The sequence below is a fragment of the Temnothorax longispinosus genome, chromosome 8 (assembly GCF_030848805.1).
Source record: "Temnothorax longispinosus isolate EJ_2023e chromosome 8, Tlon_JGU_v1, whole genome shotgun sequence".
NCBI lineage: Eukaryota > Metazoa > Arthropoda > Insecta > Hymenoptera > Formicidae > Temnothorax > Temnothorax longispinosus.
The window spans coordinates 20,995,350-21,008,780 of record NC_092365.1 but is presented as its reverse complement, the minus strand read 5'-3'; the positions used below and the strand labels follow the sequence as shown (position 1 = coordinate 21,008,780).

The following is a 13,431-nucleotide window of genomic DNA, read 5'->3' as shown; positions in this document are numbered from 1 at the left end:
AACTACGTATAAGAGATGTTTTTGAGAAAAAAATAACAAAAAGAGAAAAAATATTTTAAATACTTGTTTTTTTAAATAGCAAAGAAATCTTACTTCTGATGAGTATACGATGCATTACGATAAAAAGATGAGTAATAGAGATGATCGAAAATCACAAATAATTTTACATAGATTATAATTGAACTAAAAATGCTGTAAACACTCTCGATCAATTTTAGGAACTTTAAACTTGCAAAGCAAATAGTTGATAGTATAAAGCTGGGTCTAATCAACCAAATCTTAAAAAATTATATATGAAATAAGGGTAGAAAAGACTGAGAAATATAATAAAATTAGAAATAGATAGATATCTTTTAATAAAAATTTTTTCTATTTCTTATATATTGTAGATTAAAAAAAACCATTAACTTTTTTTGTATTTAATATTGTTTAAATATCTTTTACGTTTTCTGAGATAGAAATAGAAAATCTAATTTTTAAAGGAGTATTGTCACATTTGGTATCATTTATTATTCAAAACACAAAATTGCTATGTGCTTAAGTTTACATGTAGTTTATTTCTGCAACATTTCAGATTTTTAGGAATTTTCGAGTTAAGTACCACACTTTCCTTGTTAGCGATTTTATCTCCTTTTATGTACATAAATAGCATATAAATCAATCAATCATATTAGGTTTTTTATAAAAGTATTAAGTCTACTGAGATCGTGATATATCTATCACTCGATACTTGTATCAAAACGCGAACGTGTGAATCTTAGAGTGCCAACTATGCGCATTCCTCGCTTTCGCTCGCGCTTCGTGCATCAACGTAAGTCGCGCTGAATATACGGCCTTAAATGTCTGCTCGTAATAAGGCTCAATAATGCGAGCATAATGTAACAATAACCTGCTCCGAACAATACCGGCGCAACAATGCCGACCGCTTAACACGTGCGTTTACGCCCATTGATTGCATTCAGAGAAGTATAGTCACTGCCAGGCCAAAGTCAGTGAATTCAATGTTACCACCGTCGATGCACCAGCGAGACGGCAAATGCATAATTATAGAAACCCTCGCACGCGCACTTCGGAGAAACCGAGATAGCACGAGAAACAATTTTATTCTAATTTAACGATGCGGAAGTGTAACCGCGCACATTCGCAAACAAATTTAGCAGAAATGTAATTTCTTTCCCGGAGGATATCGCTTTTAATATTTATTAAAAAGTTAAAAAAAATTTTTTTAAATAACTTATATTTTTAAAATCATTACTTTATAATTACACTAGTTAACAAAAAAGTTTTAAAGTTTTAAACTTTTTGTAACAAGATAAACACATTCTTTTTTTTTTGTTAATTTGTGTGTGCTAATTACGAATATGACAATAAAAAAGTCGATATGACAATAAAAAGTTCCACAACGTAACACCTTTTTAGAAATTGGTATGCTTTAGTTAGTTTAGCTAGTTTGTAAAAAGTGACAATTAAACCTGGTTTCTATCTTTTTATGAAACAGAAGAGTGACGGTTCAATGCTTTATTATTATTAATGTATGTGGGCTGTTTTTGCTATTTCTATTAATAAATTTACTTGCTTGTATTTTAATACATTCTTTGTTATAAGATTGAATTATATCTTTTATTTCAGAGCCGCTTTTGACAATTTAAATGTAAAAAATGAGGTCAACGTGCTTTACGATTCAGAGTCACGACCTTTGAAACTAAATATTAAATGCCAATAATATAAAAATGTAACGCATCATTATAAATTTTTTACTGTCTCATATTTTTATATGCGAATTGTTAGAAATATTTTATTTATTTTACTAAAATAGTAAAAAGTTTAACTGTGTCGACTAGTGTTATTGTTTTACTGTGGCAATGATTATTGGTAACATAGACAGTTTTTTGATATCACAATTATCAATACAAACTATTGTATTTTCATGGCAATCATGTCATTGCTTTGACTAATTTGATTTCATGTGTACATTGAAAAAAACTGCAACGTGGCCGTAATAATATTTGAATTAGAACTCTTGTGAAGAAAAACGCGCCGACTTTTCGCTGATTTTTTTTGTCGTTGGATTATTATAGTGTAAAGGGGTAATAAAGTAATTACTGCAGGTTTTTTGCGACTTCATTCCATTAACGAGTGGTAATTACGCCACATGCGAAAAGTAGCTTGCTGCTCTCTCTCTGTCTCTCCCCTTTTATTCCGCGTATGTACTCGATATTAATGAATTGTTGAGGGATGATTCAATTACTCGCGAAAAGTCTGAAAGTTAGACTTAAATAAGACTAAATAAGACCGCAACTTAAAGCTTAAGCGTTTTCCTGCACCTTGCAAACTTTTAATGAGCCATAGAAAAAATGAGGTTCGCGTAAATTCACGTTCGGCAAACTTTGCTTGCATCAGATACTTAAATAATCTTACTTTCGCTTATGTGTATTACATTTTCCGATAAATCGCTGCGCATTAGTGTCTCGTTTTTCTTTCTCGTTTTCGGACAGGCTGCGTTCATTGACATTATTCGCGAATGCCGTTTGAGATTGAAGGTCTATGTTATTTATAATGTGAATTCTCGTATGAAATTGTGTTAAATCTGGGTATGAGTAATAATGCAGCAACCTCGTGTGTGTACAGGGGAATTCCCGCGGGGAATTGGGATACTCTCAGAGCCCAGAATGGCTTAATTGTAATAATTAACCATATCGCCGACAGGGTTGCTAATTACTGACTAATAAGTACCTACGGTACTCAAATGAAGCGTTCGCTTGGCTCTCTTGTCGCAATTTCTCTTACTCGACCTTAATGTCGCGCTCTAATTTGATTGACAGCTTTTAGAGAAACGTGAAAAGCAGATTTTTACGCAAAGTCAAGTAACAATAATAATATTTAACGTATCCTTAATACTAATTATTATTTAATTTCTACTTTATATAAAACACATTACTTATGAATCTATTAATTATCATCGGTAATGTAAATTTCCATAAATTATTCGTAATAATCAACCAAGATAAAGTTGCAATAACGCATAATTAATTACGTCGTAAAGGTTTGTTGATAGGAATAATCATTAATCATGTTTAGAAACGTAGCGTCTCTTGAGAGTAAATTTCTCACTCCAGAGCGACACTCGAAGCTCAAGCGACCGGAATCATCGGGATCGTTCGCACCTGCTCGTGAAACTTCCCATTATCTTCTCATCCTCCGCGATACCCACTTTGATCGTCAATTATGTTCGCGATTCGATCGTTGTCGAGCTCGGGCGGCGCGGCGCATTCTCAGGAGGTGGAGCGTTCCCAGGAGTTCCCTCGCGCCGCGTCTTGTCGCACGTCGCACGCGCCTCGGATGCGTGTGCAACGCGCATACCTGCGCATCGACGCCGATAGAATGCAATCGGTACGCCGTTCACCGCCGCGATCGTGGTGTCGGTAGGGAACATGCCGTGCGACATGGCTCGACACAGCGCGGGACTGAAATCCCTTTCTCGTGGAAAAGGAATCGAATCGTGTGCTGAATTATTTCGGGTCCTACAGCACCTCGCTTAATTAGTCCGACTGTCGCGTTCTGTAACGTGCGGTGAATAAACGCTATTCTATGTTATTCAATCCATCCAAACGGACATCGACTCTTTTGATTAAACGCGATATGTGCGTGCAAGCGGCGATCGTGGACGTGCAAACATCCCGGATGAAAGGTACACGACAACAAAGCGGTGAAATATATCGTAAATGTATCGTTCCGAAACGTTATTTTTCCGTAATACTCGAAATAGCGACGATAATTAGCAGTCTCAAAGCGATATTTTCGCACAATGCGTATATCCAAAAATATAAATATCGCAACGAGTGTTTATTGAATTAACAATATATGATAGCGCGATTTAACGATTATATCATATTTTGTACAAATATCAGCAACGAAACAGAGATTGTGCTACATTAATAACATGACTTTGCTAAATATTGCAGTAAACATATCAAAGCATAATGCAATTGTGCATCTTCTTCGTTATGAATTCGTAGAACCCGCAAACAGTGGGAACACTTATCTTTTGAGCACGGAGAAAATTGCGTAAACTTCAACAACATGAATTTCTAAGTTGATTATGAATAATTTTTTTGTTAAGAAATAATTAATTTAATATACCTTAACGTGCATCGTTCGGCAACACTTATACTGCTTAATCTTTCGTGGGAGACCGGCGAGTAATCTTTCATCTTATGAAGGCGATATGACGTCTATAAAGACGAGACGTTGGGGGAAACAGGATTAAATGGATTTCTGCGTTACCTGGGTCGTTGCGGAGATACATCTCGCCGCTAAATACTCCCGAAAGAACGGAGAGACATGCCCGTGAGGTTTCCTTAAAGTCTCGGCCAAGAAACGGACGTCGGGCAAAAACGGGCTAGATTACACGCGTAATTATTCTAATTTCGTCCTGGGATACAACGGCTCACCCTCCTCCGGGTTTCCTCGCGAGGATTTACGTGCTTCCACGAGATTGGATCTTGGAATATTCCTGCAGGCACCGGCGGCTTAAGGCCAGTTTCACGCTCGCCATCGCGGAATAATAATCCTATGCGCCATGAAATGACATCTCCGGAGCGGATACCGGGGGGAGGAGGGAGAAGGGAGGCAGGAGGAGGTTATAGATTGGTAAATGGTAACCGTGTGATTTCTCCAGTGATTTCGACATTTTTTAATAATCTGAATATCAAGCGCGGATTATCAGCGCGTACGATATAACGTCTATTTCACCGCTCTTATAATATCAACGATATATTATTATTTAATTAATTCATCTTTCCCCATAAAGAGCTACTCCCATTATTCGTGTAATAATTATTATATTCGCTTTAACACACATTCTCATTCGCTCCTTCGTTATCCTTCGTTTATAAATATTCAGAGTACTTATTCATGTACTCTTGCTCAGCCAAATCTCTCACATTGTTCTCCCTTGTTCTTCTCACTCGCATATTGTCTGCCATTCTCTTTTCTTCTCTCTCTCTCCCTCTCGCTCCCCCCCTCCCTCCTTTCTCTCTCTTTGTTACCACAAAAAAGAAATTTGCAATAAAAATTCACTGTAGAAAAACGCGATAATTTTAGATCATTATCCGCATATATCGATTTAAAGTGCTGCGTTTAATGATAGCTGACGTTACGAATGATCTACAGCTCGTTTTCGCATCGGGGCCAGAGCAGGGTCTGGCTTTTATCAGCACTCACGCGCACAGGACGCGCGTAGGGACGGCTGATTGGTCCTGACTATATAAATAAGGGGGCCGGCTATCTTCGGCCGGAGATCTCCTCGAGTCTTATGCTAATGGATGGATATCCACCTTCTTTCATACCCCACGTACGTACGTACGTACGTACAAGGCGAATCGCGGCAAGGCTTTCTCGCCTGGAGAGATGCAGCGACGCGGCCACGGCCGATTAAATGCCGTCGTTGTTGCCGAAGCGAAATTTATCGGCCGCGCTATCAGCGAGCCGAGTTTTAATCGAAGACGACTACCGGTTTACGGTAGATCAATAGATCCTTTGTGCGATAAAGCGCCGGTCACGAAGCAAAGTAGCATAAAATACGGGATAGATAGAGGGTAACACGGAAACTGCCGTTTCCGCTCGACGTAACGGCCGTACTTTACCGCTCCCAGGAGATTTCGCCGTTAATTCGAATTAAATACGCTTTAACGCAAAGTGATATTAACGTACGAAAGTAAACGCGAGGCACGGAGTGCACGAATATATCCCTCGGCCGTATCGATTGCGTGCCCATTGCAGAATATGTCTGTACGAGCCTTTATAATTCCGTAATAGTTTACTTTTCCGTCGTCTTCGCGCCAAAGTGACGTGCCGAGAGTTGGAAACTTTCTGATTATATCCACGCCTTGGCAATAAACCGGGCACAATTCGCTTTAGAAAGCATCTAATAAAGATAATAGCCCGTTTTCTCTCCCGTATATTTAGCGCTGAGCGCGACCGTCGCAATCTTCATCGTACATTTATGCAAGAGAGATATGTTTTCGTATAAAAGATATACCGTTGGCGTTGGAGAGTTTTAATCATTTTTAATTAAATTGAAGAAGCGGACGGTCAGGTAAAAATAATTTTACGAATGCTCTTAACTGAGTCACGCCCGCGATTGTCAAGAAACACGCCGTGCATTGCATCTTGGCGCGGTGAGAGGAGCAGCGTTAAGCATATAGAGCGACGACACCGCAAATCCATACGTATGCGCGTATGTACGAAGCCTCGGGGCTCCGATTATCATAAAGCTCTCTCCGTAAACGATTCTATTAAATTACACGGGCGCGCTTATAGGCGCCCTCGCCTTCGCGGTCTGAGAATCGCGAGTCCGCAGCGTGCACGCAACGTCGAAAATGTTTATCATTACGCGGTGGCGGCGCTCTTGCTCTTAACTCGTTTGTCGTAAATCATACGAAGTTCTCGGTGCGCGCGCGCGCACACACACACACACACACACACACACACATACGAACGCACATTGCAATGCCACCAGCAGTCATAAAGAGGATGGGAGAGGCTGGAAGAAAGTGCACGGCAGGGCAGATGATATCTCTCAACGACGGCGGCGGCGAAGGCGGCGGCGGCAACGTCCGGACTGTATCTTTGAATAAAGTTGCTAGGGAATTACCGTGTCGTACGTAATCATTCCGGATCGTAATGCATACTTATGAATTCATGGCAGCGTTTACGCGCGCACGCGATACGCGTAACAGACAGCAAAGAGAGAGAGAAAGAGAGAGAGAGAGAAAATTCCGACGAAAGTTTACGAGGAACTATCGAGGCAAGTGTCGAGAAATATCCGAGATGAGACGTACAACGGATAGAACTCGCTTAAGAAACATGTGACAGTGAATATTATAACAAACTCGTGCCCCGATTATTTATATGCTCTGCGGTTGAAAAAGGATTGCACATAAGGGAGGCTGGTGAATTTAAATTATGTAGGCGACGTCCCAGCGAAATGTCTCCTGCGGTAGAATAGCGGAAACATTCTTCAAAATATTTTTATTTTACTTGTATATACATGTATTATATATAAAACAAACTCGTGCTTCGATTATTTATGTGTCCTGCAACTGAAAAGGGATTATATTGTATATCAAGGAACTCTTGATGAATTTATATTAGCGGAAGAGTGTGTTATAATTTTTATTTAACTCGAATACGAGATACAGAAACGCATGTCGTTTCGCACGTCGTTCGAAACTCGCGTATATAGATTCGGACACGTGGTTGAGCCTTGCAGACGGAACCTAAAATTAGATGTAGCCCCGACATACTTCGGGAAGATACGCAATTCCAAGCAAAACGGCCGGGATTACGTAAGTGCATATTCTGAAGCTGATTATGTCAGTCATAGTTGTATGTCGAGCAACGCAATATGATTTAGATTGATAACTCAGTTTGTAGGTATCTCTTGGTACACGAGACGAAGCACGAGATATGACGTGATATATTGGTTGAATACAAACGTTTGAGTGAGAAAGAAAACAAAATTGTTTTTCTTTACTTGTACAGATTGTAATCTGACATACGCGTTCCATTATAAAATATGACGCCATATTGGTTGGAAAATTTGTGAGTGATGTTTCGGAGAATTCCCCATTGCGTACATCGTGAAATTTTACTTGTCTGTCAGTCCAAAGAAATCGAATAGTTATTGAATAAATTGTAACGTACATATAATTTTTTTTACAACACAGAAAGAACGGTTTTGCTGAAGTATCTAAAAATTTAGCTAGATACAGTTCTGAAAATAATTTTGTTGAACTATAAAAATAATTTTGTAGAACACTCAAATTGATTGTTAAAATGTCAAAATTTTTTACAGCATTATCATCATGCTTCAGCGACTTACTATAATTATTTTGATGGTGCAACAAAATTATTTTCAGATCTGTATCTATAGCTAAATTTTCAAATACTTTTTTGGAAATCATATTTCCTTGGCAATTGTTCGTTTTTTTTTTTCAATCCTTATACTTTAACAAAACCGTTCTTTCCGTGAAGAGAGATCTCACGTTACTTGTCTAATAATTAATTAAACGCGTTTACGATAAGATGCTGTACTACAAATATTTCGCGAGTACATAGGCGAATTTTATATCCGCGAAAACTAGACAAGATTTTGCGAGTTAGTAAATTCGAGATTTTGGACATCCGGTAGCTACGGTAGGTATGATGGCACAATTTCCCGATACCGGTGAAGGTGAAATCGCCGGAAGCGCATCGCAAAACGTTGTTGGCGCAATTAAAATGGAAACGAGTACAGCCGTAAACGGGCCGCGACTGGACTTTACACTGTGTGACTGCATGGGTTGTCCGGCACAGATTTCGGATGCTGGTCCCCGGTAATGGGATGACTCTCACGTAGCGCATAGCCAGCGCATAGCCAGCGGTAACGCGTAAAAATTTATTTCCTCGTCGTCCGGTCGTACATCGTCGAGATATTGAAATCCTGACGTCTAATGTAATAAAAATGCCGACCGGCGCCGGGGATCGGTCCAAAAAAGCCAGAATCGATCGCTAGTCGCGGTATCCGAATGCATTCGGCGAGCTCACATGTCGCGCAAAGGTGGCTCGTGCTATCGTCGCAAGATATTATAATACATACTTGACCGTAAATTTGTAGAGCCAAGTAATAGAAAAGAGAGAATATAATTGCTTGTGTCAAATTGTCATGGGCAAAAATTAACGTAGCACGATACTTTTAAAGGAAACAGCTTAAATTTTCACCCGTATTGAATAAACCATAATTAGAATTATTTATATAATTTTTTGCCACGATTCTTTTTTACGCGACTCGCCTTTCTAACGACCGCCTAATTACGTCAGTATTAATTTCTTTTTGCTGCGACAGACTGACGGCGCCGAACCGATTGGTGATACACTTTTAATTAACTTTGCGCGATACCCGCTATAAATAACATGCTATTAATACCGAGATACGAACGAAGGACGGGGAGGGATAATTAAGTACCGAATTGAATTACATCGCGTTTATGTTGACGTACAGGCAGCCCGACCCGACCGGTCCTTGACGTCGACCGGTACGCTCCGAGTTCGACGGCTCCGTATTCGAAATAATGTCTGTTTGCATGGCGAAGATGATTTAATTATTTAGAGAACGCCAGGCATTTGCAGTAGAATGTCTGCGGAAGAGCTCGCACGAAGTACTTAACTCCGTCGGGAATGCGGGACGTCGTTTGAAGGCGCTCGGAATTTCGTCCGGCTCGTACCAAGATGCTCGAAGATATTACAGTTTTCCTCCTTTACGCGATTCTCCCTTTTCCCCTCATCGTTGCTCGTCTCTCCGTATCTCGTCTCTTGTCTGTCCAGCAAGCAGGATCGTGTGTCTCGAATTCCATTTCCTAAGCGCAATTATATGTATCGCGCGACGGCAATTGCACGATAGTTAAATTTTTTTTCCTTTTCGGCCGAAGGAGCAAGAGCAACGAAGTGAATTTTTATTAGGAAGACAACAAGCATACACAAAGAGAAAGAGAAAGAGAGAGAAAGAGGGAAGAGAGGAGCCGATATACAAATTCAAAGTATCATGTTGTCTTTAATTCCACTTCGCCTTCGATCGTTTCGTTCAATTCTCTGTCCTAACTGAGCGAGCATTTATCCTGCTCTCGAATGAGAGGGAAACCCTCGGTACGCTTGAGCGGAAAACAGATGCTTCCAATTCCAGCGATAGATCTGCGAGAGATCCCGGGCAGTAGGAATAAAGTGGAAAAAGTCGAATCGCGCAGGGATGCCGCAGGGATCGCCGCTTTTCATTCCGTCCTCCGTACTGCGTCTCTTCCCGTATCTTCTCTGTGTATCGAACGGAATTCCTTTTGAGGAGATCTCGCCCGCTGGCCGAGCGCGGCCGGCTTTCCACGGATTGGTCTGCCAAGAATTATACGGCGGAATGCAATAAAAAAGGGACGAACACCGTTACATCTTAAGAACTTTATTTGTCCCGTAGATCGGTAATCTTGGTAGGAGGAGGCGAGATAACCAGCGCGGTCGATTATTCGAAGAAAGAATAAAAAGTAAACTAAAACGAGAGAGAGAGAGAGAGAGAGAGAGGCGGGGGCGTCGGCGGACATCGCCGACGTCCCTTTGAGAATACCAGAGAACCAGTCCGGACGAAATTTCCGTGGCTGTCGAGCCGCGGGTGTTTTCGATAGACAACTCGTTGAAAGTTACGATCTAGTAAAGATCGTAAACGCTCGGCCGGGCACGATCGATGGGCGAAATTGTATAAAGTTGTATAACGGAAACGATGTTCGTCCAACAGATACCTCTCATTTATTCCGCTTTAAATATGATCGTCGTAAAACAAACAAGTAGAACTCTCGCGTACAAAATGTGTTTAATTACATAGCGTCTCGTTCTTTCCTGAAATGTCTCACACGAACTCGGGCGAATCTTAATTAAATCTTTCACGCAAGATAGAAGTGTACCGACCTCGGAATTTAATGAAAAAATTAAAATGTTTTCTCTTGGCGAGTATTTCGTTATATTACGCTTCCGCCGCGTTACACGATTTACACGAGCCCGCAATAATTTTCGGGATGTTTTCCAGTCGGCGTGACGTGTACGACTTTTAATTTCTTCGTTTCCGTCCGTCATTTTCTACACCGCGCTAGCCGCGCGCCGCGCGTTGTCCAGCGCAAAATTTAGCGAGTACGTGAACGGATTAGCATAACATTGCCCCAAGTTGCAACGTAGTTTAACCCGGAGCTGATCGCGCGCCTGCATTGGCTGGCACGTTCGGTTCGCCAGCTGTCTCGTTACATCCGATGCAGTTCGCGCGAGGGTTGCACTATATGCATAAGTACATAGGCGAACCGCTGACTGAAGTGTACCTGAGCAGCGTACCGAAAGGGATTGCTTAAGACGACGGTATTATGCGGGAATCTACGGACGGTGAAAGAGCGAGGCATCCAGAAAATGAATGCGATAAATCTCTTCCGCGCATTCGCAATTTATTATATGAGAAACTCAAGTACGACGCGAGCAGAATTCTCGTATAAATATAATAAATATCGCGTTGTAAGTTTCATTTTATCGACAACGCTCCCACAAATGGGATTTCTGCCGGGTTCTTTTTTTCCCCTCTCATGTGCGTATCACGGACCACCTAATTCATGCTTAATTCATGCTGCGGCTCGCCAGATCAATTATGCAAAACGTTTCCGAACGACGTAAGCGAAATCGCGTCGCGCGCGCGATCGAGAGAGAATCCGTGATCGTGAAACGCGGACGCAGTTTCGATGTATAGGACGCCCGTACGTTTTTCTCTTGCTCTCTGTTTTCCCAATCGCGGTGGCCGACGCGACGCGACTCGACGCGGCGCGGCGGCGAGGGATATGGAGCACGGAGCCGGTGATTTGAAATACGGGCACGTAGACGCGAAGAATATCGGCGCGCGATACATACGATTTATACGGTGTATCGCCGACCCGACGCGTACACAGTTACGTTACACGCGAGTGTGGATTGTCCGTGTGCGCCATCGGGACAATGATAAAATAATAAATTGCGGCCCGCTACCGCGATGGCCCCATAACCCGTCGGCGGGGACGGGGAATCGAATCGAGTTCTTCCTTTTCGTGCGGAATCGCACGTACCGCGCGTGCCCGTCGCGCTCGCCGCGACTCGAATACGGCCCCGGGACTGGAATATTGCTCGGATACATCGTCGGTGACTCCAGATCTTTAATGGATACGGCAAAACGTTTGTTATTTATGCGTGGAAACGTATTCTGTATCGGGTATCACAGCGGTACTTCGGAAAAACGCGTAGCGTTACCATAGGAATCGTATGATTTGGCGCGGGAGCGTCCGCGTAATCGTACAAAGTTTATAAAAATGTTATCACCAACTTCACGACGAAATTGCAACGTTTAATAATACGTTTCATGACCTTATGACGCACATTTCAAATTCTTTTCCTCAAAAATCGGCATTTTATTAAAACTCTCAATCAGTGTAAATTAACCAAACTAAGCGTTATAATACCGCACTATCATAAATTCGTAATAGATAATACTCGTAATAGATCATACAATCACAAATTAATCGCGTAATAGGTCACATAATCGTAAATTCACTCGACTAAACAATTATTTACAATGCTACGATTACACGCTGTCGATATGTTACAAATTGATATTACAACTTTGATATTCCGCAGAAGTTACGAACAAAATTACGACACTTTTATTCCTCGATAGCAAACGGGGCTTGCTGTAAAGGAAATTATTACAATACACCGTTACAATGTTGCACATTATTCGCACGTTTACACCGCGAATTCTGAACTAGTAATTTCAGCTCTTGTAACCAAACAGCGATGAGTTCGCGCTCGTTCGCGTAAAGCCGCATTCCTCAATATCGTAAATATCGCATTCCGATCGAAATTCGCATATTTTATAAATATTATCATTTTATTTGCAATAACAGTTCTTATTTACACTCTACTGTAATTTTCACCGAAAAAAGATACATCGTATGAGAGCCAAAAGCAATAAGATATGTAGAATAAGTGTATCTTATTCAAAATTGAAAAGTTTATTCGGAATGTTAAAGATGGAAGTAATATTCAAACAGATTCTCGATATTTATTGGAGTGTAATAAATGGAATAAAATCTACAAAAATTTCCTAATTACGATTATTGGAGCTAAGACTATTGCAGCCAGTGCATTATCGATTGTTATGCAGTAATTGGCAAACGTGCATTGATTCCGTAATATCCGAGTGTTAGATAATAATCGCCGTTGGTATCGCAATAATACACTTCTGTCAATCAAGCTGTTTCAATATCAATTATCAATCCAAGTTACACCGATTAACAATCTGTCCAAACAAATCAATAATCAAAGGATCATGGTTTTAATTAAGTAGGAATCGCGCTGTTCTCCAGTAATATTCATCTCTGTTCAGCGTCACCACCGAAATGTTATTCCCGAAATCGCACTCTTTCGCTCGGTAACGATTAATTTATGCATAATTTATGCATAATTATAAAATCACATACTTGCGTCACTTGGAGAACGCTAGCTGCTCATAACTTGATCATTGTTCTCGGAACGGTGTACGGTGACCTATGTGAACCGCATTCCCCGTAAATATCGATATCATAAATATCACGCGTGTCGGCCGATATTTACGTCGGCGTGGCTCGTATATTCTGGAGTACCTTCAACCGTTCTCCCACGAGGGAACGGGTCTCTCCGCGTTGTGCGTGTCCGTATGTCAATGGGAGCGAGCGGGGGAAGGGGAAAAAATATCGCGCCGCAAGGAAAACGATGTCCGGCGCGAGAAGCAAAAAGACCGCGGGATAAATCGCGGCGTTCAATCGGACGCGATGCGTGACGTTTGACGATGACACTTCCGTTAGGCGCGTA

General features: G+C 41.2%; 1 protein-coding gene across 3 annotated transcripts in view; it reads left to right on the top strand.

Moving 5' to 3' along the window:
- The window catches only part of LOC139817775 (CD151 antigen), a 108,179-nt gene that overhangs the window by 70,856 nt on the left and 23,892 nt on the right, over positions 1 to 13,431 (top strand). The window lies entirely within an intron of this gene.